At 36.1% G+C, this 27864-nt stretch overlaps 2 protein-coding genes across 2 annotated transcripts in view; both read left to right on the top strand.

Annotated features, from left to right (window-relative positions):
* LOC127731746 (uncharacterized) overlaps positions 1–7157 on the top strand; it is a 49813-nt gene extending 42656 nt beyond the window's left edge. The window contains exon 16 of the mRNA XM_052240582.1: positions 615–7157. The gene's annotated coding sequence lies outside the window, so the exon portion shown is untranslated. The remainder of the gene's footprint in view (positions 1–614) is intronic.
* LOC127731748 (multiple epidermal growth factor-like domains protein 10) overlaps positions 1–27864 on the top strand; it is a 455295-nt gene that overhangs the window by 367501 nt on the left and 59930 nt on the right. The window lies entirely within an intron of this gene.

Raw genomic sequence — 27864 nt, 5'->3', positions numbered from 1 at the left:
TAAGATACATAATTAGAAGATGTGGTATAATTGGTAATTAGACAACACCCCAAAACAGACAACATTGCGGGCAAACTAGCAATTATAAGTACGTTATTCAGCTATGAGCAAAATGTATACTGCAAAACAACCTATACACGCCCCGAAATGAGAACAATAACGGTCTGATGATAGTACAAAGCAATTAACGAAATACAAATATGTGTTATAGTTGTTCCGAAAGGATCAGTATTGATTACATTATATCATCCGATTCATTATCAAGTGGTATACTGAGGTGTTCCGAAAGGGTCGGTATTGATTACATTATATCATTCCATTCATTATCCAGTGGTGTACTAAGGTGTTCCGAAAGGGTCAGTATTGATTACATTATATCATTCCATTCATTATCCAGTGGTGTACTAAGGTGTTCCGGAAGGGTCTGCATTGATCACAGTATATCATTTCATTTATCACCAAGTGGTGTACTGGGGTGATCTAGAAGGGTCAGCATTCATTACATTATATCATTTCATTCATTATTCATTATCATATAATATTTAAAAGGATATGAATTGTTCACTATTTCGAAAAATGAAAAACATTAACTAGTTAGCTTTTAATTTATACAGAGACAAGATAAAATACCTGAAACGGAAACCACAAAGTATCGTCAAAGTCTTTTTATCAACATCTCCTTGTTGGACACCAATGAATAAAGAAGATGATGATTGGAGGGAGACGTACATAAATTAACCAAAGCATTATAACCCGATTAAATGTGGACCAATATTTGTACCCTTATATTATGTATTTTTGGGTTAACAACTGATAATAAGAAAATTTGAAATATTTATTTATAATAGCTATAATGTCGAGCTCTCATGGTAGAATTTAAAAGGTATTTTAATTTTATGCTAATTTTTGATAATAGTGTTTACCTGTATATTTATGTTACCTGTAACTTATCATATTGACCAAAATTCCGGGAAGAGTATATTTTTGTATTGTAGTCATTTGTTTTTTGTTTTTTTTTTTTATATTTGCAAAGATAATTTAAAATGTATTTTAGTTTGTAAGTTATTGAATTTCAACTTTAAGGTTTATAAAATTAGATTATTTAAGTGTAGTTATATAACATAACATATATCAAATGTGAAGTTTTCGGGCAGAATTAATAGACATGTTAGCAGTATGTCTGATACCTAAGAAAGCCAACAGATGCAATCGACTTAAAACCAAACATGAATACCAGTGATGTTTGACCCTTCCACAGATAGTGTGGCAGAAACCTAATACTGTGAAGGACATAGACACTAAGGTGTTGATAATATGACAGAAACTGTTTACGTTTATAGTTAAACCTTTTACCATGAAGGTTACAGTACAGACTCTAAGGTGCAGATAGCTTGGCAGAAGGAAAAATCTTCAAAGGAGAGAACTTATTTTCTAATGCTATCTTCAGTTTAAATTAATACGAGCCAGTGTTATCCCTGTGTGTCCTTTCGGAAACTATTGGACCATGCAATTCGAATCAAAATCGATAGAAATTATTTAAGAAAGGTCTTGTTTAATGTTCTCTTTTTTGCTGTTTAAATCAAATGAAAAGAATGTCTGCCTTCGGATAGCAGGGGATGTATGGCAAACTTTGATCGGGTGATTTTTCTTTATTCTTCTCTGAGTGTACAAGGGAATTGTTTTTATCTGTCAGAAATTAATCAGGTGAAGAGCCTTTGTTAATGATCATCATTTGTTATTTATTAGATGGCAAACGTGAAACCATTGGTTGTACAGTACGCAAATCTGTCAAATCCTACACCTGCTGTGAATATTCCAACAAGAAGTTGTGTGTTCTTGTGTCTCAATCTTTAGCATGTTATGTTGTGTCTTGGGACATATTCAGTTTTCTTGCGGTTTATATTTTTGTAGTGGCGTTGTCAGTTTGACTTCGATGTGTGTGATTTGAATGTCTCCTTGGTATATTTTGGCGCGTTGTATTGCATGGCTCTCTAGAAATGGTGTCCATTTGATGAGATAAAGAATTTGACCACCAGAGGCAATCTTCAGTTCTGATTGAAGAAGAACATTAACATCAGACAAACACTTTTTAATTCAAATAGATAATACACAACCAAAGAAGGTGTTGTTTTATTCTTATGGATGACAAACTCAACCACTAGGGGTAATCTTTTATTTTTGATGAATAAAAAACTCAACCACCAAGGGGAATTTGGAATTTTACTGGACGAAGAAGAACTCAACAGAAAGGGGCAATTTTGTATTCTTATGGACGAAGAACTCAACCACCAAGGGCAATCTTTTTATTTCATGGATGAAAAACTTAACCACCAGGGGCAATCTTGTATTCTGATGGACAAAGAACTCAACCACCAAGGGTAATCTTTTATTCTTATGAATGAAGAATTCAACCACCAGGGGCAATATTTTATTCTTATGGATGAAGAACTTAACCATCAGGGTCAATCTTTAGAGTTCATCGACGAAAACATTGACACCGGAGGCAAATTTTAATTCTAAAAGACAACACCACCACAAGCAATTTTTACTTCTATTGCTGAAAAGTTAGGCTACTAGATGCACCTTTTTTATTCTAATTGATTAAAAACAAGACAACCAGAGGCTATTTGTTATTTTATTGCTGACAAACGAGACCACCAGATGCAACTTTTATTTCTATTAACTGATGAAGAACTCACCCAACTGATGCGAAATTCAGGTTTATTGCTTATTTTGTGTGTGTTTTTACATGTCTCTTTGACAAATATCTTATATTGCAACCATTGTAAATAGGAGTGTGAACTGAATTATATTGTATATATATATTTTGCAGTATATTTTTTTTTTGTTACACATGAATTACATTGTCACTTTGTTTTGTACTTATTAATTGACGTAGCTTTTTTGCAACTAACACATGTAACAGTTATCATGATTAGTTGAAGGTACATACAGATAATATTTAATAGTATGTAATTTATCAAGTGGTGTCTTAACTTTTTTTGTCAACGTAAAATGCAGGCGTCTTTAGTAAAACCGGCAAAATACAGTGTGTGCACTCTTGTTAAACTGTGAATGAAAAATCATTGCAACATTTTTTTTATATGTAAAGCTTGTTGAAGAAGTGAACGAGGGTTACATTTCAACATCAATGTCCCATATACTTTCAAATTTACAAATACCTCATCGTACATGTATTTGTTGGTTATAAACTTTCGGAAAGTATGTTTTATCAACTGTTACACGAAAAATGTCTTTTCCGAAATAAGAAACGAAACTGGCTGGACATAAGATTTTTTTAAACTGTGCTCCTTGTATAGTAACCTTTGTCAGTCATACATAGTATGATATATTAGAGTTGTACGTTGTTCTTCACCAAGAGACTTAAATATGTCAAGGGACGCATAATTTGTCAAGGAATCATGAAAACTGTCCGAAAGACACATAGAGTAAATTTAAACATATGACGCTTATCTAGTTATCCTATGAAAATAAAACCAACAAGTTATACATGCGTCCGAAGCTCTTTTTTCGGCTTTACTTTCATCAGGCAGGCTCAAAGTCGAATATTTGAAAACCAAGGATGTATAAGAACCGAAACAGTTAAAGATCTATATGACCAAACCGACATAAACATATCCAAATTCACCTAAGGTCAATTATGCCTGATGAGTTGAAACCTTAAAGGATTAAATGTGGTCTGTATGATATTTGTGATATTTGTGAAAATGGAACTTAAGTTCGTGATAACAAATCAAAAATACTAACAGGCATATATATTTAATGAGTTTAAATACGTCACTGTTTGTGGTACCTGTGATGTCGTTAAAGAAAGATGTCCGTTGTTATTTTGCGGTTTACATGTTGTAATGTACTATTATATTATTTATGTATGCGTTTCTCTCTGTTGAGTGTTCTTGCGTTTGTTTGTACTATGTTCCTGTCACGTAGTGTTGTCATTTTAGCGATATTTTTTAACATAGCCATATAAGCGGGAAGTTTGGCTAGCCATAAAACCAGGTTCAACCAACAATTTTTTTTTAAATGTCCTGTACCAAGTCCGGAATATAGCAGTTGTTAGTTGATGTGTTTCCCGCGGTTTTGGTTTGTAACCCGGATTTTTTTCTCTCAACCGATTAAGGTAGATTTCAACCCAGTCAATCAACCTGTTTAATTAAGATAGATTGAATCACAACACATACGGTTCTGTGCTTATATCTTTAGACTGCATTGAAGAACTATGATTTTCTCGACAAGCAATAACAACTGAAGAAATGATCCATATGCTCACTCATTTATTGTTTATGTTATAAGTTATTCATTGTTTGAAACATCACGAACCTTATATGTATGTTGATTGTATGCAAGTTATTCTTTATTTGAATCAAAATGTTTTATGTGTTTTCCTTTGCTTTTAGTTATTCATTATGAATCATAATTTTTGTTCATTTACATATCATGTATATAATTAGTTCGGTATTGCAATATGGACCTTCAATTTATATGTTTTTGTGTATGAGCTTTTCATTATAATTGCAAAAAGTGCATGAGTTATTTATTTTTTGTATCGAAGCCTTGTTCTTTTAATGTCTTTGTATTTAGGATATTCTTTATTTGAATGGGGACTATACATGTGTACGTCAATCATTCATATTTTTCTGTATATAAGATATTCTTTATTTGAATAAGGACCGTACATGTGTATGCAATGCATGAATATGACTGTGTAAATAAGTTATTCTTTATTTGAATGGGGACCAACTATGTGTATTTCATGCATTCATTTGACTTTGTTTATAAGTTATTCTTTATTTGAACGGGGACCACACATATGTATGCCATGCATTCATTTACATTTGTATATAAGTTATTCTGTATTTGAACGGGGACCACACATGTGTATACCATTAGTTCAATTGTAATTGTATATAAGTTATTCTTTATTTGAACGGGGACCACACATGTGTATGCCATGCATTCATTTGCATTTGTATATAAGTTATTCCTTTTTTTGAATTTGGGACCTTACATTTATATGCATTGCTATCTCTTTTTTTATAAGTTTTTCATTATATGCATAAAAACCTTGCAATTAAGTTTTTTTGTATGTACATGATACCTCATTTGAATCTGGACCTTATATTGACATTTTGTTGTATATATCTTATACATTATTACAATCCGGAGCTTACATTTTTATGTTTATCAGTACCTCCTTATTTGAATCAAGACCTTATATTTTAATTTTTATAAAAGTTATACTTTGTTTGAATTATTCATAGATATAAGAAAATGTGGTATGAATGCCAATGAGACAACTCTCAATCCAAATCACAATTTGTAAAAAGTTAACCACTATAAGTCAAAGTACGGCCTTCTACACGGAACATTGGCTCACACATACATGCTTTATCCTTTGTTATTAACTTAAATATAATTTGAATTAGGATTACATTTATTCTCTGTTGTATATAACTTATTCTTTAATTTTTCTGCTATTTTAATATAACATTTCTTGATCGGTGTGAGAAAAATATTTCTCCTCACTAGTTAAATATCTATTCTCGGCAAATGACTGGTCGAAATTTAATTATGACGTCTAATTTTCTTGGTTTCATCTGAATTTCCTATTGTGACGTCATGAAAAAAAGGCGACCATGCCTAATGACGTCACATATAAAGAACACAACTGTGCAAATCTTTTAAAAGGAAGGATAAAAATCATTAGAGAAACAGATTCCACCACTATAACTCGTGTATTACGATATTTCCCCACTTTCAACAGTAAAATTCTAAGTATTTAAAAAGTTCGGCAAACCTCGCGCTTTAAATATTAAAATTTAACTGTCTCGAGTGAAGAAATATCGTAACACACTTGTTGCAGTTGTGGAATCTATATTTCTTTAGAAATTTAGTGTTGTAAATGTGTGTATTCTGTCTGTAATGTGCAGGATAGTGATTAACCTATGTCATTCTCAAAATGTTCAATATTATACTGTGTACCAGAGTTACCACCATCTCGAAGAATTTCAGACAGACATCAAGAACAAACAAAAATAATATATGGTCACAGTTATAGTATTTATACAATGTTCAAATAAGATTTGTGAGCCAGTTTCTTAGAAGCACATATTCGACCTACGACATGGTTCTATGAATGGCGTGTGCATCTTTAGATAACAAGCAAAAGTTCACAACTTAAACAGTCCATGTTATTTATCAGAAATACCTAATGCTGACAGTTATAACGGATATCATGTGAATGCTGCTTCCATCTTACTTAACGTTTTATTGAACAGCGGTATACTACTGTTGCCTTTATTTATCAATGTATGTGTAAATGTAATTTGTCCATTTAAAAAGCTAAAATTTAAAAAAAAAAAAATCAAGGAGCAAGGCACATTATACTTATCTTAAAAAGAGAGCTGAATCTAGTGATATACTTTATATACTGGCCATAACTTAAACATGTCAATGCTGTTCATTAAACAAATGCACGGATGACCTACAAATAACATTTTGTTCATTAATTCAATAAATGTACAACATGAAGTTGTGGTATCTAGTACGAGCTTTACATACCGGTAATCAATATATGCACAACAAGTAGTCAAAAAACATATGCTGAATGCTTACCACGCCCCTCTTGTTGAGAGGTGCACATACTTCCACCTGTCCACAGTGGTTGTCGTATGTCTTATCTGACTGTTCATTTGTATTTTAAAATTGAATTATTTGCAGTTTAATTTACTCACAACTTGTATAGACCCGAGGTGATTAAAGCTTGTAATCGTGTAAAGACATCTGTCTATCCTTGAAGGCTGTGTGTTGCCCCGGCTAATATTGATACAACCCCATCTTTTATAATTACCCATCAATGTTATATAGTTTAACAAAATCAAATGTTATCATTAACGGAACAAGTGAAACACGACTGCTATAATCCTGACTTGGTACAGGCATTTTCCGATAAAAAGGGTAGTTTAACCTGGTTTTATATCTATGTAAACCTTCCAATTGTAGGATAAAGATATGATCGTTTTTTTCAGTGTATTTAATATTGACATATGTACTACTTGTATATGATATTAATTATTTGCTTATGTTTATATATGTTCTGTAACATTATTTTCCTGACTATAAAGTATCAACCACTAGTCATGTTCATTCCTTAAAAGCTTCACCATGCTGTCACGTTTTCTCTATTTCTCTATTTGGTATACAATTTTTTAAACGGAGTGTGTACTGTTCCGGCTAGCCGGAAGAATAGGTAACAATTTCTATCTCCAGGCCATCCGTTTGCACATGAGCAAATGTTCAAAATCAAGAGCAATGTCTTGTGACGTGGACAATTTCGTGGATGTGATGAAGGATTTTAAACGCGCAAATGCAAAGGACGTTTGGAGAATTGAATATATATTCAATATATAAATAATTTTATATTTAAGGATGGCTTTTTGTCCTTATGAAAATTACAGAGAAGTTGGTTGCTTTAAACACAAATTTCCTCTACCTGTATCAATAGAGACAAATCACATAAAAGAAACGATTTACAGGAAAACGACTTAATCAGATTATCCTTAACTGCGTGATTTGTAAGTTCTACTTTAATGGAGATCTATGAACATGCACTGAAATGCCCTGACTGGGAAAATTTACCCGGCTTGAGGGAAAACCCCTCTTTTATTTAAATTTTATTCTGTTGTAGTTATGTTCTCAATAAAAATTATCATGCTTTGCTATTTTAAACACAATCTTCTTTTGAGCGTTTTACATGTGCCTACCCTTTTCTCTTATTTTCTGTTTAAAAACTATTCGCACATTTCAAATAAAAAAAATCGTGAAAAATCATTTGACGACTTCATTGAAACCAAACTTCAAGGAAATCTAAAATTCGGGATCTTCGTTAGGAATCATAGATATTCATTGAAGCCATGAGTCACTGGCCTGACTCCTAACCTTACAGTAATTTCATAGAAAGAACGTAAAAAGAGGTTTGTCATTTTTGAACCCCCATTCCCTTAGAAGCAAGAACAATATCTGAATATGCTATATTATTATGAAGTACATTTATTTGCATTTTCATTGGTTTTAGTGAATGTAAACTTTTTTGCAAAGTGATTTTAAGTCAAAAGTTTCTTTGCTGCATACCGATGTTGACAAATCTTTTGGTCTCTCTTGACAAACTGTTTATAGTTAAGGAGAATTAGGGTGTTCCAAAGAACAGCCAGTAGAAAACTAAATTGAAGTTTTGAGGAGTGTATTCCCATAGTAATTCTGTTTTTGATTTGATTTTTTTTTTTTTTTTTTTTTTTTACTATTTTCCAAAATTTTTATCATGAGCTTATAATTCGGAACGTGTGTGCGGAGACGAGCAAAAATGAATAGTTCCAATTTTTGGCGTTAGCACGGGAGGAAACGTATTGGCAATGCATTTTCCACCAGATGCTATAATAACCACTTAGGCAAACGCATATCAATTCTTCATTGTTATGTATGGCCAGAAAATATCAATAATAGCAATGAAAAGCTTTTCTTCAAGAAAGAATTGACATGTTTTGCTTTTTTCGAGCGAGCCGGAAAAATAGCAACCACCTTTTTTAAATGCTATTCATCTTTGTACTTTATTTCACCTTTTGACTATTTTGTGTCTTTTGTAGACGAAAAGCGCTTCAGACGTACACACTTTTAATCATGTAAGCCGGACTATGTCACACTTACGTACATATACACCAATATTTATAGGAGCTTATAGCGTGTTTCAGTGAGCAGTCAGATATGGGCATAGTTCACTTGGTTTTATGAGATGCAAGCACTCACTCAAATATATGGTTTGAGAAACAGGACAGCATCAGTATATCTGAAAGTGAACGTACATTGTAGCACATTTTGCAATATGTGTTTTCGTTTAATTCTGGAGAATGGTTTTATTAATTCTATTTGTTGATATTTTAGTCCATCGATCGCAACAAATATGTTGTCAATTACATATCCAATATCTTTTAAAATCATCACGGGTGTAGAAAAAGCTTTAGCAATACTTCATTTTAAGAGGGTTACACAGTTAGCTATATAACTTATCTCCCCCGAGGCCCTCATCATAGAAAACCTAGGTCTCCTCTTAATCCTCTGTAGGCCTTTTATGTCGTGTTCTCTCCTCATCTAGGTCTAACATCTTCATTCTCTGTCGACCTTTTATGTCGTGTTCTCTCCTCACCTAGGTCTAACATCTTCATACTCTGTAGGCCTTTTATGTCGTGTTCTCTCCTCACCTAGGTCTAACATCTTCATCCTCTATAGGCCTTTTATGTCGTGTTCTCTCTTTACTTAGGTCTAGAATCTTCATCCTCTGTAGGCCTTTTTTGTCGTGTTCTCTCCTCACCTAGGTCGAACATCTTCATTCTCTGTAGGCCTTTTATGTCTTGTTCTCTCCCCACCTAGGTCTAATATCTTCATCCTCTGTAGACCTTTTATGTCGTGGTCTCTCCTCATCTAGGTCTAACATCTTCATCCTCTGTAGGCCTGTTATGTTGTGTTCTCTTCTCACCTAGGTCTAACATCTACATCCTCTGTAGGCCTTTTATGTCGTGTTCTCTCCTCACCTTGGTCTAAAATCTTCATCCTCTGTAGGCCTTTTTTGTCGTGATCTCTCCTCACCTAGGTCTAACATCTTCATCCTCTGTTGGCCTTTTATGTCGTGTTCTCTCCTTATCTAGGTCTAACATCTTCATCCTCTGTAAGCCTTTTTTGTCGTGTTCGTATATTTGTTTGTTTTTATAGTGATTAAGATTATAACACAATGTTTACTGCTGTACCCCTATTTCAGACATTTTAACCTATTGTGTCTGTTTGTTTTGTTCACATATTGTTGTCAATATAATGGAATTTGTTGCGACTGTCATACAAGTGGGAGGTTTAGCTAGCTATGAAAACAGGTCTAATCCACAATTTTCATGACTGTACCAAGTCAGGTATATGACAGATGTTATCCATTCGTTTCATATGTTTCGAGCTTTTTAATTTTGCCATTTGATTATGGACTTTCCGTTTTAAATTTACTCGGAGTTCGGTAATTTTGGTTATTTTACTTGTTCCTCTACCAAGTTATAACCTATAAATCCTGTGTTAGCCTTTAATGTTCTCTCCTCACCTAGGTCTAACATCTACATCTTCTGTTTGCCTTCTAAGCTCCCCCTTTACATATAGGTCTAACATCACAATCCTCTGTTGGCTTTTTAAGCTCCCCCTTTACATATAGGTCTAACATCTCAATCCTCTGTTGGCTTTTTAAGCTCCCCCTTTACATATAGGTCTAACATCTCAATCCTCTGTTGGCTTTTTAAGCTCCCCCTTTACCTACATGTAGGTGTATCGTTTTAATCCTCTGTTGACCAGTTATGTCCCCCCCTTCAAAAATGTCTAACCTCTTAATCCTCTGTAGGCCTTTAATGTCGTGTTGTCTTTTAACCTAGGTCTCCTCTTAGTCCTCTGTAGGCCTGTTATGTCGTTTTTCTCTCCTTAACCTAGGTCTCATCTTAATCCTCTGTAGGCCTGTTATGTCGTGTTCTCCCTTCACCTAGGTGTCCTCCTAATCCGCTAGGCCTGTTATGTCGTGTTCTTCCATAACCTAGGTCTCCTCTTAATCCGCTAGGCCTGTTATGTCGTGTTCTTCCTCAACCTAGGTCTAGCTTCGTAATCCTCTGTAGGCCTATTATGTCGTGTTCTTCCTTCAGCTATGTCTCCTCTTAATCCTCTGTAGGCCTGGTATATCGTGTTCCCCCTTAACGTAGGTTTCCTCTTAATCCTCTGTAGGCCTATTATGTCGTGTTGTCCCTTCACCTAGGTTTCTTCTTAATCCTCTGTAGGCCTGTTATGTCGTGTTTTCACTTCACCTAGATCTGAATTTTTAGTCTTCTGTTAGTCTTTTATGTTCTCCCAAAACCTATGTCTTACAACTGAGTATACTGTATGTCTGTTTTTGCAAACATAATTTTATTTGGGAACCCTATTTTAGAAACATCTGTTTACCTGTTCGACGTTAAGCAACATTCATCAATCAATTATTCATAAACTGTTCAGTCAGAATTATATTCAGCCTTACATGGCAGACGGAAACACCAACACGAAATTAACAACAAGAAGGTTAGTAGAAGATAACTATTTATTAGTCGATATCTCGTTATTAGACGATATCTCGTTATTAGACGATATCTCGTTATTAGACGATTAAGAGAAAAGGAATAGGTGCATCACAGATATATTCCATGAACACGCACATGATTCTTGACAGAAAAATGATAGATCATGAACATAATATGTGACCGTGACTGGGCAAATGGGTTCAGATGAGAATTATACATATTATCAGTTTTTCAAAATCATTGCCTCGGCAGTTCTGTATAGCTAGGGATTATAGATTTTGCTATAATAAATGGCTTTTGGATAGTACTACAACAAGGGGCCAAAGAATTTCTGGGATAAGCATTCCTAGAGGACGAAAATTTCGTCCGAAACATGGAAATAAAGCCAGATTCTATAAAATACCCATTGGGGGCACCCACTTTCCGACCCATTGTCTCAGTAGTTCTTTATGGCTAGGCAGTATAGACGCTGCCCTAAGGAATAGCTATTGGATAGTACTACAACGTGAGGGTAAAGAATTTCTGGGATAAGCATCCTTTAAGGCCGCAAATTTCGTCCGTAACACGGGAAAAAAGTCGTATTTGATAAAATATGATCTGGGGTCACCCACTTGTTCAAAACCATTGCCTCGGCAGTTCTGTATGGCTAGGGATTATAAATTCTGCTCTAATAAATAGCTTTTGGATAGTACTACAACAAAGGTCTAAGAATTTCTGGGGTAAGCATTCCTAGAAGACGAAAATTGCGTCCGAAACATGGAAATAAAGCCAAATTGTTTAAAATACGCAATGGGGGCACCCTTTTTCCGACCCATTGTCTCGGTAGTTCGTCATGGATAGGCATTATAGACGCTGCCCTAAGGAATAGCTATTGGATAGTAATACAACGTGAGGGTAAAGAATTTCTGGGGTAAGGATTCTTAAAGGCCGAAAATTTCGTCCGTAACACGGGAAAAAGTCATATTTGATAAATTATGCTCTGGGGTCACCCACTTGTTCAAAACCATTGCCTCTGCAGTTCTGTATAGCTAGGGATTATAGATTTTGCTATAATAAATAGCTTTTGGATAGTACTACAACGAAGGGCCAAAGAATTTTTGGGGTAAGCATTCTTAGAGGACGAAAATTGCGTCCGAAACATGGAAATAAAGCCAAATTCTATAAGATACTCATTGGGGCACCCACTTTCCGACCCATTGTCTCGGTAGTTCTTTATAGATAGGCATTATAGACGCTGCCCTAAGGAATAGCTATTGGATAGTACTACAACGTGAGGGTAAAGAATTTCTGGGGTAAGCATTTTTAAAGGCCGAAAATTTCGTCCGTAACACGGGAAAAAAGTCATATTTGATAAAATATGCTCTGAGGTCACCCACCTGTTTAAAACCAGTGCCTCGGCAGTTCTGTATGGCTAGGGATTATAGATTCTGCTCTAATGAATAGTTTTTGGATAGTACTACAACGAGGGCTAAAGAATTTGTGGGGTAAGCATTCCTAGAAGACGAAAATTGCTTCCGAAACATGGAAATAAAGCCAGATTCTATAAAATACGCATTGGGGGCACCCACTTTCCGACCCATTGTCTCGGTAGTTCTTTATGGCTAGGCATTATAGACGCTGCCCTAAGGAATAGCTATTGGATAGTACTACAACGTGAGGGTAACGAATTTCTGGGATAAGCATCCTTTAAGGCCGCAAATTTTTTCCGTAACACGGGAAAACAGTCGTATTTGATAAAATATGCTATGGGGTCACCCACTTGTTCAAAACCATTGCCTCGGCAGTTCTGTATGGCCAGGGATTATAAATTCTGCTCTAATAAATAGCTTTTGGATAGTACTACAACAAGGGCCAAAGAATTTCTGGAGTAAGCATTCCTAGAGGACGAAAATTCCGTCCGAAACATGGAAATAAAGCCAAATTGTTTAAAATACGCATTGGGGGCACCCTTTTTCCGATCCATTGTCTCGGTAGTTATTTACGGCTAGGCATTATAGACGCTCCCCTATGGAATAGCTATTGCATAGTAATACAACGTGAGGGTAAATAATTTCTGGGGTAAGCATTCTTCAAGGCCGAAAATTTCGTCCGTAACACGGGAAAAAAGTCATATTTGATAAATTATGCTTTGGGGTCACCCACTTGTTCAAAACCATTGCCTCGGCAGTTCTGTATAGCTAGGGATTATAGATTTTGCTATAATAAATAGCTTTTTGATAGTACTACAACGAGGGGCCAAAGAATTTCTGGGGTAAGCATTCCTAGAGGACGAAAATTCCGTCCGAAACATGGAAATAAAGCCAAATTCTATAAGATACTCATTGGGGGCCCCCACTTTCCGACCCATTGTCTCGGTAGTTCTTTATGGCTAGGCATTATAGACGCTGCCCTAAGCAATAGCTATTGGATAGTACTACAACGTGAGGGTAAAGAATTTCTTTGGTAAGCATTCTTAAAGGCCGAACATTTCGTCCGTAATACGGGAAAAAGTCATATTTGATAAAATATGGTCTGGGGTCACCCACTTGTTGAAAACCATTGCCTCGGCAGTTCTGTGTGGTTAGGGATTATAGATTCTACTCTAATAAATAGATTTTGGATAGTACTACAACGAGGGGCCAAAGCATTTCTGGGGAAAGCATCCTAGAGGAGGAAGAATGCGTCCGAAACATGGAAATAAAGCCAAATTCTATAAGATACTCATTGGGGGCCCCCACTTTCCGACCCATTGTCTCGGTAGTTCTTTATGGCTAGGCATTATAGACGCTGCCCTAAGGAATAGCTATTGGATAGTACTACAACGTGAGGGTAAAGAATTTCTTTGGTAAGCATTCTTAAAGGCCGAACATTTCGTCCGTAATACGGGAAAAAGTCATATTTGATAAAATATGGTCTGGGGTCACCCACTTGTTGAAAACCATTGCCTCGGCAGTTCTGTGTGGTTAGGGATTATAGATTCTACTCTAATAAATAGATTTTGGATAGTACTACAACGAGGGGCCAAAGCATTTCTGGGGAAAGCATCCTAGAGGAGGAAGAATGCGTCCGAAACATGGAAATAAAGCCAAATTCTATAAGATACTCATTGGGGGCCCCCACTTTCCGACCCATTGTCTCGGTAGTTCTTTATGGCTAGGCATTATAGACGCTGCCCTAAGGAATAGCTATTGGATAGTACTACAACGTGAGGGTAAAGAATTTCTTTGGTAAGCATTCTTAAAGGCCGAACATTTCGTCCGTAATACGGGAAAAAGTCATATTTGATAAAATATGGTCTGGGGTCACCCACTTGTTGAAAACCATTGCCTCGGCAGTTCTGTGTGGTGAGGGATTATAGATTCTACTCTAATAAATAGCTTTTGGATAGTACTACAACAAAGGTCAAAGAATTTCTGGAATAAGCATTCCTAGAAGACAAAAATTGCGTCCGAAACATGGAAATAAAGCCAAATTGTTTAAAATACGCAATGGGGGCACCCTTTTTCCGACCCATTGTCTCGGTAGTTCTTTATGGCTAGGCATTATAGACGCTGCCCTAAAGAATAGCTATTGGATAGTAATACAATGTGAGGGTAAATAATTTCTGGGGTAAGCATTCTTAAAGACCGAACATTTCGTCCGTAACTCGGGAAAAAAGTCATATTTGATAAATTATGCTCTGGGGTCACCCACTTGTTCAAAAACATTGCCTCGGCAGTTCTGTATGGCTAGGGATTATAGATTTTGCTATAATAAATAGCTTGTTGATAGTACTACAACGAGGGGCCAAATAATTTCTGGGGTAAGCATTCCTAGAGGACGGAAATTGCGTCCGAAACATGGAAATAAAGCCATATTCTATAAGATACTCATTGGGGGCATCCACTTTCCGACCCATTGTCTCGGTAGTTCGTCATGGATAGGCATTATAGACGCTACCCTAAGGAATAGCTATTGGATAGTACTACAACGTGAGGGTAAATAATTTCTTTGGTAAGCATTCTTAAAGGCCGAACATTTCGTCCGTAATACCGGAAAAAAGTCATATTTGATAAATTATGGTCTGGGGTCACCCACTTGTTCAAAACCATTGCCTCGGCAGTTCTGTATGGCTAGGGATTATAGATTCTGCTCTAATAAATAGCTTTTGGATAGTACTAAAACGAGGGGCCAAAGCATTTCTGGGGAAAGCATCCTAGAGGAGGAAGAATGCGTCCGAAACATGGAAATAAAGCCAAATTCTATAAAATACGCATTGGGGGCACCCACTTTCCGACCCATTGTCTCGGTAGTTCTTCATGGTAAGGCATTATAGACGCTGCCCTAAGGAATAGCTATTGGATAGTACTACAACGTGAGGGTAAATAATTTCTGCGGTAAGCATTCTTAAAGGCCGAAAAATTTTTCCGTAACACGAGAAAAAAGTCGTATTTGATAAAATATGCTCTGGGGTCACCCACTTGTTCAAAAACATTGCCTCGGCAGTTCTGTATGGCTAGGGATTATAGATTTTGCTATAATAAATAGCTTGTTGATAGTACTACAACGAGGGGCCAAATAATTTCTGGGGTAAGCATTACTAGAGGACGAAAATTGCGTCCGAAACATGGAAATAAAGCCATATTCTATAAGATACTCATTGGGGGCATCCACTTTCCGACCCATTGTCTCGGTAGTTCGTCATGGATAGGCATTATAGACGCTACCCTAAGGAATAGCTATTGGATAGTACTACAACGTGAGGGTAAATAATTTCTTTGGTAAGCATTCTTAAAGGCCGAACATTTCGTCCGTAATACCGGAAAAAAGTCATATTTGATAAATTATGGTCTGGGGTCACCCACTTGTTCAAAACCATTGCCTCGGCAGTTCTGTATGGCTAGGGATTATAGATTCTGCTCTAATAAATAGCTTTTGGATAGTACTAAAACGAGGGGCCAAAGCATTTCTGGGGAAAGCATCCTAGAGGAGGAAGAATGCGTCCGAAACATGGAAATAAAGCCAAATTCTATAAAATACGCATTGGGGGCACCCACTTTCCGACCCATTGTCTCGGTAGTTCTTCATGGTAAGGCATTATAGACGCTGCCCTAAGGAATAGCTATTGGATAGTACTACAACGTGAGGGTAAATAATTTCTGCGGTAAGCATTCTTAAAGGCCGAAAATTTTTCCGTAACACGAGAAAAAAGTCGTATTTGATAAAATATGATCTGGGGTCACCCACTTGTTCAAAACCGTTGCCTCGGCAGTTCTGTATAGCTAGGGATTATAAATTCTGCTCTAATAAATAGCTTTTGGATAGTACTACAACAAAGGTCAAAGAATTTCTGGAATAAGCATTCCTAGAAGACAAAAATTGCGTCCGAAACATGGAAATAAAGCCAAATTGTTTAAAATACGCAATGGGGGCACCCTTTTTCCGACCCATTGTCTCGGTAGTTCTTTATGGCTAGGCATTATAGACGCTGCCCTAAAGAATAGCTATTGGATAATAATACAATGTGAGGGTAAAGAATTTCTTGGGTAAGCATTCTTAAAGGCCGAACATTTCGTCCGTAACACGGGAAAAAAGTCATATTTGATAAAATATGCTCTGGGGTCACCCACCTGTTTAAAACCAGTGCCTCGGCAGTTCTGTATAGCTAGGGATTATAAATTCTGCACTAATAAATAGCTTTTGGATAGTACTACAACAGAGGTCAAAGAATTTCTGGGGTAAGCATTCCTAGAAGACGAAAATTGCGTCCGAAACATGGAAATAAAGCCAAATTCTATAAAATACGCATTGGGGGCACCCTTTTTCCGACCCATTGTCTCGGTAGTTCTTTATGGCTAGGCATTATAGACGCTGCCCTAAGGAATAGCTGTTGGATAGTACTACAACGTGAAGATAAAGAATTACTTTGGTAAGCATTCTTTAAGGCCGAACATTTCGTCCGTAATACGGGAAAAAAGTCATATTTGATAAAATATGCTCTGGGGTCACCCACTTGTTCAAAACCATTGCCTCGGCAGTTCTGTATGGCTAGGGATTATAGATTCTTCTCTAATAAATAGATTGTGGATAGTACTACAACGAGGGGCCAAAGCATTTCTGGGGTAAGCATCCTAGAGGAGGAACATTGCGTCCGAAACATGGATAAACGCCATATTCTATAAAATACGCATTGGGGGCACCCACTTTCCGACCCATTGTCTCGGTAGTTATTTATGGCTATTGGATAGTAATACAACGTGAGGGTAAAACATTTCTGGGGTAAGCATTCTTAAAGGCCGAAAATTTCGTCCGTTACACGTGAAAAAATTCATATTTGATAAATTATGCTCTGGGGTCACCCACTTCTTCAAAAACATTGCCTCGGCAGTTCTGTATGGCTAGGGATTATAGATTTTGCTATAATAAATAGCTTTTTGATAGTACTACAACGAGGGGCCAAATAATTTCTGGGGTAAGCATTCCTAGAGGACGAAAATTGCGTCCGAAACATGGAAATAAAGCCATATTCTATAAAATACGCATTGGGGGCACCCACTTTCCAACCCATTGTCTCGGTAGTTCTTTATGGCTAGGCATTATAGACGCTGCCCTAAGGAATAGCTATTGGATAGTACCACAACGTGAGGGTAAAGAATTTCTGGGGTAAGCATTCTTAGGGGCCGAAAATTTCGTCCGTAGTACTGGAAAAAGTCATATTTGATAAATTATCTTCTGGGGTCACCCACTTGTTCTAAACCATTGCCTTGGCAGTTCTGTATAGCTAGGGATTATAGATGTTGCTCTAATAAATAGCTGCCCTAAGGAATAGCTATTGGATAGTACCACAACGTGAGGGTAAAGAATTTCTGGGGTAAGCATTCTTAGGGGCCGAACATTTTGTCCGTAACACGGGAAAAAAGTCATATTTGATAAAGTATGCTCTGGGGTCACCCACTGTTCAAAATCATTGCCTCAGCAGTTCTGTATGGCTAGGGATTATATATTCTGCTCTAATAAATAGCTTTTGGATAGTACTAAAGCGAGAGGCCAAAGTATTTCTGGGGTAAGCATCCTAGAGGAGGAACATTGCCTCCGAAACATGGAAATAAAGCCAAATTCTATAAAATATGCATTGGGGGCACCCACTTTCCGACCCATTGTCTCGGTAGTTCTTTATAGCTAGGCATTTTAGACGCTGCCCTAAGGAATAGCTATTGGATAGTACTACAACGTGAGGCTAAAGATGTTCTGCGGTAAGCATTCTTAAAGGCCGAAAATGTCGTCCGTAACACGGGAAAAAATTCATATTTGATAAATTATGCTCTGGAGTCCCACTTGTTCAAAAACATTGCCTCGGCAGTTCTGTATAGCTAGGCATTATAGATTTTGCTATAATAAATAGCTTTTAGATAGTACTACAATGAGGGGCCAAATAATTTCTGGGGTAAGCATTCCTAGAGGACGAAAATTGCGTCCGAAACATGGAAATAAAGCCAAATTCTATAAGATACTCATTGGGGGCACCCACTTTCCGACCCATTGTCTCGGTAGTTATTCATGGATAGGCATTATAGACGCTGCCCTAAGGAATAGCTATTGGATAGTACTACAACGTGAGGGTAAATAATTTCTTTGGTAAGCATTCTTAAAGGCCGAACATTTCATCCGTAATACGGGAAAAAAGTCATATTTGATAAAATATGGTCTGGGGTCACCCACTTGTTCAAAACCATTGCCTCGGGAGTTCTGTATAACTAGGGATTATAGATTCTGGTCTAATAAATAGCGTTTGGATAGTACCACAACGACGGACCAAAGTATTTCTGGGGTAAGCATCCTAGAGGAGAAACATTGCGTCCGAAAGATGGAAATAAAGCCAAATTCTATTAAATACGCATTGGGGGCACCCACTTTCCGACCCATTGTTTCGGTAGTTCTTTATGGCTAGGAATTATAGACGCTGCCCTAAAGAATAGCTATTGGATAGCACTACAACGTGAGGGTAAAGAATTTCTGGGATAAACATTCTTAAGGGCCTAAAATTTCTTCCGTAACACGGGAAAAAAGTCATATTTGATAAATTATGCTCTGGGGTCACCCACCTGTTCAAAACCATTGCCTCGGCAGTTCTGTATGGCTAGGGATTATAGATTTTGTTCTAATAAATAGCTTTTTGATAGTACTAAAATGAGGGGCCAAAGCATTTCTGGGGTAAGCATTCCTAGAGGACGAAAATTGCGTCCGAAACATTGAAATAAAGCCAAATTCTATAAGATACGCATTGGGGGCACCCACTTTCCGACCCATTGTCTCGGTAGTTCTTTACGGCTAGGCATTATAGACGCTGCCATAAGGAATAGCTATTGGATAGTACTACAACGTGAAGGTAAAGAATTTCTGGGATAAGCATTCTTAAGAGCCGAAATTTTCGTCCGTAACACGGGAAAAAGTCATATTTGATAAAATATGCTCTGGGGTCACCCACTTGTTCAAAACCATTGCCTCGGCAGTTCTGTATGGCTAGGGATTATAGATTCTGCTCTAATAAATAGCTTTTGGATAGTACTACAACAAGGGGCCAAAGAATTTCTGAGGTATGCATTCCTAGAGGACGAAAATTGCGTCCGAAACATGGAAATAAAGCCAAATTCTATAAAATACGCATTGGTGGCACCCACTTTCCGACTCATTGTCTCGGAAGTTCTTTATAGCTAGGCATTATAGACGCTGCCCTAAGGAATAGCTATTGGATAGTACTACAACGTGAGGGTAAAGAATTTCTGGGGTAAGCATTCTTAAAGGCCGAAAATTTCGACCGTAACATTCGAAAAAGTCATATTTGATAAAATATGCTCTGGGGTCACCCACTTGTTCAAAACCATTGCCTCGGCAGTTCTGTATAGCTAGGGATTATAGATTCTGCTTCAATAAATAGCTTTTGGATAGTACTACAACGAAGGGCCAAAGCATTTCTGAGGTGAGTATTCCTAGAGGACGAAAATTGCGTCCGAAACATGGAAATAAAGCCAAATTATATAAAATATGCATTGGGGGCACCCACATCCCTACCCATTGTTTCGGTAGTTCTTTATGACTAGGCATTATAGACGCTGCCCTAAGGAATAGCTATTGGATAGTACTACAACGTGAGGGTAAAGAATATCTGGGGTTAGCATTCTTAAAGGCCGAAAATTTCGTCCGTAACACGGGAAAAAAGTCATATTTGATAAAATATGCTCTGGGTCACCCACTTGTTCAAAACCATTGCCTCGGCAGTTCTGTATGGCTAGGGATTGTAGATTCTGCTCTAATAAATAGCTTCTGGATAATACTACAACTAACTAAAAACACTCAAACCTAAATACGTGAAAGCCAACGAATTATAGAACTAAAAACACGTGAAAGCCAACGATGTATAGAACTAAAAACATGTGAAAGCAAACGATGTATAGAACTAAAAACATGTGAAAGCCAACGATGTATAGCACTAAAAACATGTGAAAGCCAACGATGTATAGAACTAAAAACACTCTAACCTAAACACATGAAAGCCAACGATGTATAGAACTAAAAACACGTGAAAGCCAACGATGTATAGAACTAAAAACATGTGAAATCCAACGATGTATAGAACTAAAAACATGTGAAAGCCAACGATGTATAGAACTAAAAACATGTGAAGTTCAACGATGTATAGAACTAAAAACATGTGAAAGACAACGATGTTTAGAACTAAAAACACGTGAAAGCCAACGATGTATAGAATTAAAAACACTCAAACATAAACACGTGAAAGCCAACGATGTATAGAACTGAAAACACGTGAACGCCAACGATGTAAAGAACTAAAAACATGTGAAAGCCAGCGATGTATAGAACTAAAAATATGTGAAAGCCAACGATGTTTAGAACTAAAAACACATGAAAGCCAACGATGTATAGAACTAAAAACATGTGAAAGCCAACGATGTGTAGAACTAAAAACATGTGAAAGCCAACGAAGCCAACGATGAATAGAACTAAAAACATGTGAAAGCCAACGATGTATAGCACTAAAAGCATGTGAAAGCCAACGATGTATAGAACTAAAAACATGTGAAAGCCAACGATGTATAGAACTAAAAACGCGTGAAAGCCAACGATGTATAGAACTAAAAACATGTGAAAGCCAACGATGTATAGAACTAAAAACATGTGAAAGCCAACGATGTATAGAACTAAAAACATGTGAAGGCCAACGATGTATAGAACTAAAAACATGTGAAAGACAACGATGTATAGAACTAAAAACACGTGAAAGACAACGATGTATAGAACTAAAAACACTCAACCCTAAGCACGTGAAAGCCAACGATGTAAAGAACTGAAAACACGTGAACGCCAACGATGTATAGAACTAAAAACATGTGAAAGCCAGCGATGTATAGAACTAAAAATATGTGAAAGCCAACGATGTATAGAACTAAAAACACATGAAAGCCAACGATGTATAGAACTTAAAACATGTGAAAGCCACCGATGTGTAGAACTAAAAACATGTGAAAGCCAACGATGTATAGAACTAAAACCATGTGAAAGCCAACGATGTGTAGAACTAAAAACATGTGAAAGCCAACGATGTGTAGAACTAAAAACATGTGAAAGCCAACGAAGCCAACGATGAATAGAACTAAAAACATGTGAAAGCCAACGAAGCCAACGATGAATAGAACTAAAAACACGTGAAAGCCAACGATGTATAGAACTAAAAACATGTGAAAGCCAACGATGTATAGAACTAAAAACACGTGAAAGCTAACGATGTATAGAACTAAAAACATATGAAAGCCAACGATGTATAGAACTAAAAACACGCGAAAGACAACGATGTATAGAACTAAAAACACGTGAAAGCAAAACCATGTGAAAGCCAACGATGTATAGAACTAAAAACATGTGAAAGCCAACGATGTATAGAACTAAAACATGTGAAAGCCAACGATGTATAGAACTAAAAACATGTGAAAGCCAGGGATGTATAGAACTAAAAACACGTGAAAGCCAACGATGTATAGAACTAAAAACATGTGAAAGCCAACGATCTATAGAAGTAAAAACATGTGAAAGCCAGCGATGTATAGAACTAAAACCATGTGAAAGCCAACGATCTTTAGAACTAAAAACATGTGAAAGCCAACGATATATAGAACTAAAACCATGTGAAAGCCAACGATGTGTAGAACTAAAAACATGTGAAATATAACGATGTGTAGAACTAAAAACATGTGAAAGCCAACGAAGCCAACGATGAATAGAACTAAAAACACATGAAAGCCAACGATGTATAGAACTAAACACATGTGAAAGCCAACGATGTATAGAACTAAAAATATGTGAAAGCCAACGATGTATAGATCTAAAAACACGTGAAAGCAAAACCATGTGAAAGCCAACGATGTATAGAACTAAAAACATGTGAAAGCCAACGATGTATAGAACTAAAAACATGTGAAAGTCAACGATGTGTAGAACTAAAAACATGTGAAAGCCAACGATGTGTAGAACAAAAGCCAACGATGTGTAGAACTAAAAACATGTGAAAGCCAACGATGTGTAGAACTAAAAACATGTGAAAGCCAACGAAGCCAACGATGAATAGAACTAAAAACATGTGAAAGCCAACGAAGCCAACGATGAATAGAACTAAAAACACGTGAAAGCCAACGATGTATAGAACTAAAAACATGTGAAAGCCAACGATGTATAGAACTAAAAACACGTGAAAGCTAACGATGTATAGAACTAAAAACATATGAAAGCCAACGATGTATAGAACTAAAAACACGTGAAAGACAGCGATGTATAGAACTAAAAACACGTGAAAGCAAAACCATGTGAAAGCCAACGATGTATAGAACTAAAAACATGTGAAAGCCAACGATGTATAGAACTAAAACATGTGAAAGCCAACGATGTATAAAACTAAAAACATGTGAAAACCAGGGATGTATAGAACTAAAAACACGTGAAAGCCAACGATGTATAGAACTAAAAACACTCAAACATAAACACGTGAAAGCCAACGATGTATAGAACTAAAACCATGTGAAAGCCAGCGATTTATAGAACTAAAAACATGTGAAAGTCAACGATGTATAGAACTAAAAACACTCAAACCTAAACACATGAAAGCCAACGATGTATAGAACTAAAACCACGTGAAAGCCGACGATGTATAGAACTAAAACCACGTGAAAGCCGACGATGTATAGAACTAAAAACATGTGAAAGCCAACGATGTGTAGAACTAAAAACATGTGAAAGCCAACGATGTATAGAACTAAAAACACGTGAAAGCTAACGATGTATAGAACTAAAAACATATGAAAGCAAACGATGTATAGAACTAAAAACACGTGAAAGACAACGATGTATAGAACTAAAAACACGTGAAAGCAAAACCATGTGAAAGCCAACGATGTATAGAACTAAAAACATGTGAAAGCCATCGATGTATAGAACTAAAACATGTGAAAGCCAACGATGTATAGAACTAAAAACATGTGAAAGCCAGGGATGTATAGTACTAAAAACACGTGAAAGCCAACGATGTATAGAACTAAAAACACTCAAACATAAACACGTGAAAGCCAACGATGTATAGAACTAAAAACATGTGAAAGTCAACGATGTATAGAACTAAAAACACTCAAACCTAAACACATGAAAGCCAACGATGTATAGAACTAAAACCACGTGAAAGCCGACGATGTATAGAACTAAAAACATGTGAAAGCCAACGATGTGTAGAACTAAAAACATGTGAAAGCTAATGATGTGTAGAACAAAAAACATGTGAAAGCCAACGAAGCCAACGATGAATAGAACTAAAAACATGTGAAAGCCAACGATGTATATAACTAAAAATATGTGAAAGCCAACGATGTATAGAACTAAAAACACGTGAAAGAAAAACCATGTGAAAGCCAACGATGTATAGAACTAAAAATATGTGAAAGCCAACGATGTATAGAACTAAAAACATGTGAAAGCCAACGATCTATAGAAGTAAAAACATGTGAAAGCCAGCGATGTATAGAACTAAAACCATGTGAAAGCCAACGATCTTTAGAACTAAAAACATGTGAAAGCCAACGATATATAAAACTAAAACCATGTGAAAGCCAACGATGTGTAGAACTAAAAACATGTGAAATATAACGATGTGTAGAACTAAAAACATGTGAAAGCCAACGAAGCCAACGATGAATAGAACTAAAAACACGTGAAAGCCAACGATGTATAGAACTAAACACATGTGAAAGCCAACGATGTATAGAACTAAAAATGTGTGAAAGCCAACGATGTATAGAACTAAAAACACGTGAAAGCAAAACCATGTGAAAGCCAACGATGTATAGAACTAAAAACATGTGAAAGTCAACGATGTGTAGAACTAAAAACATGTGAAAGCCAACGATGTGTAGAACAAAAGCCAACGATGTGTAGAACAAAAAACATGTGAAAGCCAACGATGTGTAGAACAAAAGCCAACGATGTATAGAACTAAAAATATGTGAAAGCCAACGATGTATAGAACTTAAAACACGTGAAAGCAAAACCATGTGAAAGCCAACGATGTATAGAACTAAAAACATGTGAAAGCCAACGATGTATAGAACTAAAAACATGTGAAAGCCAACGATCTATAGAAGTAAAAACATGTGAAAGCCAGCGATGTATAGAACTAAAACCATGTGAAAGCCAACGATCTTTAGAACTAAAAACCTGTGAAAGCCAACGATATATAGAACTAAAAACATGTGAAAGCCAACGATGTATAAAACTAAAAACATGTGAAAGCCAACGATGTATAGAACTGAAAACATGTGAAAGCCAACGATGTGTAGAAATTAAAAAAAATTGAAAGCCAACGAAGCCAACGATGTATAGAACTAAAAACATGTGAAAGCCAACGATGTATAGAACTAAAAACATGTGAAAGCCAACGATGTATAGAACTAAAAACATGTGAAAGCCAACGATGTGTAGAACTAAAAACATGTGAAAGCCAGCGATGTATAGAACTAAAAACAAGAATAACTATATGACAAAAAGGGACACAAAATTAGCTAAATTTATCTAAGGTCAACTTTACCTGAGTGAGTTAAAACCTTTTTTTCTTAATAAATATTTAATTTATCAACAAATTTATGATAAGTTTGTAATAAACTATGTCAGTGCCGATGCACTGACTACTGCGTTGATGGTATCATCGGGTACTAATAGTCCACCAGCAGTGTCATCCTTCATCGATGGCAATTAATGTGAAAATAAAGTTGACAATTCCAGCTATTTAAAACGAATTAAAGGACATGGTCTAAGTAAAAAGGGACAGAACTTTTATCAATTTTCGAAATTAGGTCTTACTGACATCCGTGCTTAATTACTGTTATGAAAGCAAACAAGGATATATGAAACGATTTTTTATTATTTTCTCACCAAAAATTGTTAACGGGATATTTCCTATATTAAAATGGGACTTTGTTTTATAAAAAAAAATAAGGATTCTTGAAACGCCCATACGTTAAATGGTATTCAAATTTGGTGTTGCATTTTTAAAATTAGTTTGCATGGGTAATTCTTGGGTTAAACAAACTAAGGAAACAAAACTGTGAAAAATTAACTCGAAGATGAATAGAACAATAACACAAACGGCAAGCCACAAAACCTTTAACAAGAACAACATGAAGCCACAAGCTCTTGAACACAGTGTCCTAGAATCGAAAGCAATTCTCAGGGCACACTGGTAAATATTTTCATTATTCATTGTAATGTAATTTGCAGGCTGTTACCTGAACTTTCACAGTCGATGTCCAACGGGATACATTTCCTATAACAACTTCTGTTACCTATTTGGAACTGTATCAATGTCTTGGAATGATGCAAAGGTATATTCACGTGAGAATAAAGTTATAAGAGATACAATGCTCTACATTATGTAAGGTTAAGTAGTCCTCATATATTACGTTTATATATTTTTAAAAGTGTTAATTGAAATTGTTATATTTGTTAATGATTTAATTAATTCCTAAAATTTAATATAATTGACGTTTGTCCAAACCAGTCCTGAATTTTGAAATATTGACAAATGAAATTAAAATGAAGCGTTCCATTCGTTTTTATATTTATGTTGATTTTGCTTTCGGAAATAACTTTAGTTTTATTATTCAGAATTATTGTACAAGTCACTGTGGTTCACTTATTGACTTTGTTTCCGAAAATGAAATGAGCCATACCATGCGTTACTTTCTACATCATGGTCCTGGACATCTGCATATTGGTAAGAATGTTTAACTAAATGTTTTATAGGTTGCACTTTGTAAATACAGCTGTTTCACAAGCCAAACCTCTTTTGGGGAGATATATAATATTCATAGATATGTTAATTTGTTATCGTACTGGTTCCCAGATATGATATCTGTGTTTCATAACTTGGGAATGTTACCAGTATAGAAAAAACACGGTAGCGCCTAAAATGTAATTCTTAGGAGGTCCAAAAATGGAGGTAGGGCTAGTATAGAATTTTAGTATAAGTTTAAACTCTTAGAAGTTCAGGGCATATATATGTTGAAAATATGCCGCACAGCCTTATATTTTGACCTTTGAATAAAATAGTAGTGCATATCAACTTTCCGTTCTGAGATATAATTTTTCACGAAACTTCACAGTAAAAGTGGCAAAGTTTTAGCCGCAAAGGGAGTTCCTATGGGCAATTGCATTGTCTATATTTACAGAATTGCAACCTATAGCATATTCAATTCTATTTGGTTTGTAATGCATATACATAAAATTGAGAATGGAAATGACAATTTTATATGCTAGAAAAACAAAAGAATAGTTTGAAATGGAAAAGTTTTTGAAATAAGATGATGGAAAAATCAATTGCTTCAATTTTATCCATAAATTCGGCTTGAATGTGACTGTCATACAAGTAAGCTAGCTATAAAACCAGGTTTAATCCACCATTTTCTAGAAGGAAATGCCTGTCCCAAGTCAGGAATATGACAGTTGTTTCCCGTTCGTTTGATGTGTTTGAGCTTTTGTTTTTGCCATTTTATAAAGGACTTCCCTTGGAGTTTGGTATTCTTGTTATTTTACCTTTTCTCTATAGTATTTTTGGAGATTAACATCTTGACACATTGAATAGATATATATACACTTAAAATTGAGAATGGAAATGGGGAATGTGTCAAAGAGACAACAACCCGACCATAGAGCAGACAACAGCCGAAGGCCACCAATGGGTCTTCAATGCAGCGAGAAACTCCCGCACCCGGAGGCATCCTTCAGCTGGCCCCTAAACAAATATGTATACTAGTTTAGTGATAATGGACGTCATACTAAACTCCAATTTATACACAAGAAACTAAATCAAAAATGATACAAGACTAACAAAGGTCAGAGGCTCCTGACTTGGGACAGGCGCAAAAATGGTATCTGGGTATTTATATGATTCATTTTGGTTATTTTTTTGTTCATTTCAATAGTCTGAATTTATAAAACGTTTCCATTTCCAAGGTGATTTGATTTGATTTTTGGTGTTATTTCGTGGTGGCCAGTTTTTATTGGTGGAGGAAGCCGGAGTGCCTAGGGAAAACCACCGATCTTCGATAGGAAAACTGACAATCCTATTCAATTAAGATTGGAGTCAAGTGCACCCGCACGAGCGGGGTTCGAACTCACAACCTCAGTGTTGACTGGCTAGTGATTACAATAGTAACTA

This window comes from Mytilus californianus, unplaced genomic scaffold (assembly GCF_021869535.1).
Source record: "Mytilus californianus isolate M0D057914Y unplaced genomic scaffold, xbMytCali1.0.p SCAF_20, whole genome shotgun sequence".
In the NCBI taxonomy this organism is placed as follows: Eukaryota; Metazoa; Mollusca; class Bivalvia; order Mytilida; family Mytilidae; genus Mytilus; species Mytilus californianus.
The sequence above is the reverse complement of the archived record's forward strand: the minus strand, read 5'-3'. Positions and strand labels throughout refer to the sequence as shown.